The sequence below is a fragment of the Triticum aestivum genome, chromosome 3B (assembly GCF_018294505.1).
Source record: "Triticum aestivum cultivar Chinese Spring chromosome 3B, IWGSC CS RefSeq v2.1, whole genome shotgun sequence".
NCBI lineage: Eukaryota > Viridiplantae > Streptophyta > Magnoliopsida > Poales > Poaceae > Triticum > Triticum aestivum.
In genome coordinates, this window is record NC_057801.1 from 114583913 (window position 1) to 114587721 (window position 3809).

Below are 3809 nucleotides of genomic sequence, written 5' to 3' on the forward strand. Positions count from 1 at the left end.
CGCGGCAGACCTCGGAGTCAAGAAGCTCATCGTCAGGGGTGATTCATAGCTTGTTCTCAGGCACATCAATAAGGATTATGAAAGCCCATTGATGGAAGCTTATGTGGCTGAAGTGAGGAAACTGGAGGAGCGCTTTGATGGTATATAAGCAGAGCATGTTCCCCAAGTGGAAAATGACATCGTGACTACTTGTTGAAGCGCGCTACCTCAAGCTACCTATGGAACCAGGTACTTTTGTGCTTCAATTAACTCAACCGTCCGTTGAACCACCAACAGAGTAGAATAAGCAAAGAAAGTTAGTTCCCGGCAAGTTCTTCCCCACTGAGCTCCCTGGAGGCGCCGACGAAGGTGTTGCCATGGACGCCGAGCCGGCCATGGGACAACCGACTCCAGTAGGGCGCCAAGCCCTTGCTGTGGAGGCGACCGCTCCCGCGGCAGAGGAAATGCCTTTGGTCCTTGCCGTCGAGCCACAGGCTCCAGCATGGGCACATCATACCATCCGATTCCTCCAAACAGGGGAGCTTCCTGAGGAGCAGGAAGAAGCAGAGAGAGTAGCCCACTGGTCTGCTCTGTACCAGTTCATTGGCAATGTTCTGTACAGAAAAAGACCGAATGGAGTGAAATAGAAGTGCATCCCCCGGGAGGAAGGACTGGAGCTATTGGCAGAGATACACGGAGGCATATGTGGCTCCCACATAGGGTCGAGGGCCCTTGCCGGCAAGGCTTTCCAGCAAGGTTTCTTCTGGCCCACTGCCCTCCAGGATGCGACGGCACTAGTAACCAAGTGTGAAGCGTGCCAGTTCCATTCGAAGAAGCTTCATCAGCCAGCTCAAGCCTTGCAGACAATCCCTCTCTCCTAGCGATTCTCGGTCTGGGGGCTTGACATACTGGGCCCTTTTCCCCGCGCCGTCGGGGGCTTTGAGTACTTGTACGTTGCAATCGACAAGTTCACAAAGTGGCCGGAAGTGGAAGCAGTGAGGAAGGTAACCGCACAATCGACCGTCAAATTCTTTAAGGGGCTAGTTTTCCGCTTTAGTGTGCTGAACAGAGTCATCACCAACAACGACACTGAGTTCACAAGCCACACCTTCATGCAATATATTGAAGACCTCGACAGCAAGGTCTGTTTTGCTTCCGTGGCACACCCACGGAGCAACGGCCAAGTGGAGAGGGCAAATGCTGAAGTGCTGCATGGCCTGAGGACGAAGACTTTTAACAGGCTGCGCAAGAGCAGAAGGTGCTGGATTGATGAGTTGCCGGCGGTTCTTTGGTCAATCAGAACGACGCCAAATCGAGCCACCGGCCAGACACCCTTTGCCCTGGTATACGGGGCAGAAGCAGTTCTCCCCACGGAACTCATATACGGGTCACCTCGAGTGCTTGCTTACGACGAGCTTGAGCAAGAGCGATTGCGGCAAGATGATGCGACGCTCCTCGAGGAAGATCGTCTTCGGGCGGCTGTGGGAGCAGCATGCTACCAGCAAGCCTTGCACCGCTACCATAGCCGCAAGGTTCATGCCCGAAGCTTTGAGGAAGGCGACCTTATTCTTCGGCGTGTTCAGTCGGCCAAGAATCCCAACAAGTTTACGCCAAAGTGGGAAGTCCCTTATCTGGTAACACGAGTCACCAGGCCTGGTGCAGTCCGCCTGGAGACCAAAGATGCCATTCCAGTGAGCAACTCCTGGAACATTGAGCATCTTCACAAGTTTTACCCACAAGGCGTGGCTGCCGGCCCCCCCGGCAAGCCACCTTTTGTACAAGCCTTGCCGACAAGGCATGTAACCCTCTGTACAAAGCCAGGCGCAGACCCTGAGCATAAATAAACGAAGCACTGGCGCCCTAAGTTATAGCATGCATGCTAGATTGAGTCTCCCCCTCGGTTGGGGTTGATAGTGCTTAGCGGCGACTAACCCCTAGCATAGAAGTCGAGTATGCGTCCCTCTGTTCCTTCCTACCCTCTTTGGTTCACAGGGTTGATCTGTCTGCCGAGCTATATGGGAGGAAGAGAACAAGCCGGCGCTCCGGCCCCTGCCGGGGGCTGAACACACAAGGGTCCACCCACGGCAAGCTAGGGTTGCCGGGGACTGCGGATTCAGATAAGTTTTCCTATCCCCTGTTATGCATTTCCGTATAAAATTGGAATGTATGAAACCTCGTTTTATTCCGAGGCCGTCGTGATCCCTTCATTCCTGCCACCCAAGAATCTCTTCTTGGTTCAGAATTTGGTTATAGTCGCGGCAGAAACGAAGCAAGCGCAGGGCCCACCCCTATTTTGCCCCTGCCTCCGCCAAAGGCGTGAGTCTGGTCGAATGGAGTAGGGGAGCGGCAAGGCCTGATGCCAGGCAGCGATGTTTATGTTGAAAATAACAAGGATTCGTTCCTTGGTATGGGCTTTGCTCACACACACAAGACCCGACAAGCACCCTTTTCCATTAATAATGTTCCATACAGGTACAGTTCATACGGAATGTGAGCATGAGCAAGGGGATTACAAGTTTTAAATCTAACTAAGGCCCGTAGGCTTACACGCTAAAAAAGGATAAGGTGTCCGTAATCCCTTTCTTGTCCCTCTCCTCAGGAAACGGAACAAGAAGGCAAGAGGGCAGGAGGAGCACCTAGGCGAGGCACGAGCAGTAGAAGGCGCCAAGAGAACATGCCGGTGGCCGCCTAAAGGAGGGATGGTGATGATGGTGCCGGGAAGAGGGCTGGAAGATGAGGCAGCGGTCCGTCAATACGCTATGAAGGAGTCGGTGCTATCATACTCCGACTTGACGGCATGCCACCCGCCTTCTTCGCCTTCTCCGGCCTTCCCGCGCCAGTCGCCCAAGGAGACGACCCCGAGAAGTTCAAGGAGCCGGCTCCACTGGGAGAAGGAACCCGGTGCATATGCTGCTGCTGCCGGCACCGCCCCGGGGCGGCGGGTCCAACACCTAGTCGGACCCGTATCCTCTTGCCTGCTACCCTCGTCGTCGCTGCCGCTATCCTCCCCGTCACTCTCGCTTGAGGACGAGTCTTCGTCATCCGAGGAGCTCTCGACGCAGCACTTCAGGCGAGTTCCAAAATCGCCGAAGACCTTGATGGAGAGGAGGTCATTCTCCATTAACTTGAAGTAGACAATGAGCCCCGCCATCAGGCTGTGGATGCGAGCGAAGTTTTCCATCCGCGGTGAAGATACATGACATGAGGGGCCAGGAAATCAACATCAGCCCATGTGCCGCTGTTCCCGCGGCCCCTCATGTGCAGCCCCAGCGCCTGCGGCGGGTCGAGCTCCATCTCCCGAGCAAATGGAGTAGGGAGATGGAGACGACGACGCACCGGCCGGCGCAACCTGATGAATAACTCATGGGGCTGGTCCCTAACGTGGCCCTCCATTGGGGGAAGGGCCACTAGTGGAGGCGAGGCCGATACGCCGCCCCGTTCTCCTCTTCACCGAGCGCCACGGCGGCCTCGGCCTCACCCCCTCCCCCTTCCCCTCGCGGCCGGTTCCGCCGCCACGGGCTCTTGGGGAGGAGCAACGCGTTGACGAGCAGAGACCCTCGTCGCCACCGTAGAAGCGTCAGCGCGCCCTCTCGCCATGGCAAAAGGGAGGAAGAAGCAGGAATGGGAAGAGGCGGATGGCGAAGGCCCGAGGGTTGTCGTCCCTCCCGCTCCCCTCCTTATAAAAGGGCGGGGTCAAGGCTCGGCCGCCCCTCTCAGACAATCCCGCTCATTGAGATGACAGCAGGCAAGGCCGTCGACCGCCCTCCCCGCCCAATTGAGGGTGCGTGGGTATCGACCCACGCGCGCACGTCTGCCCATATTCCATGCGC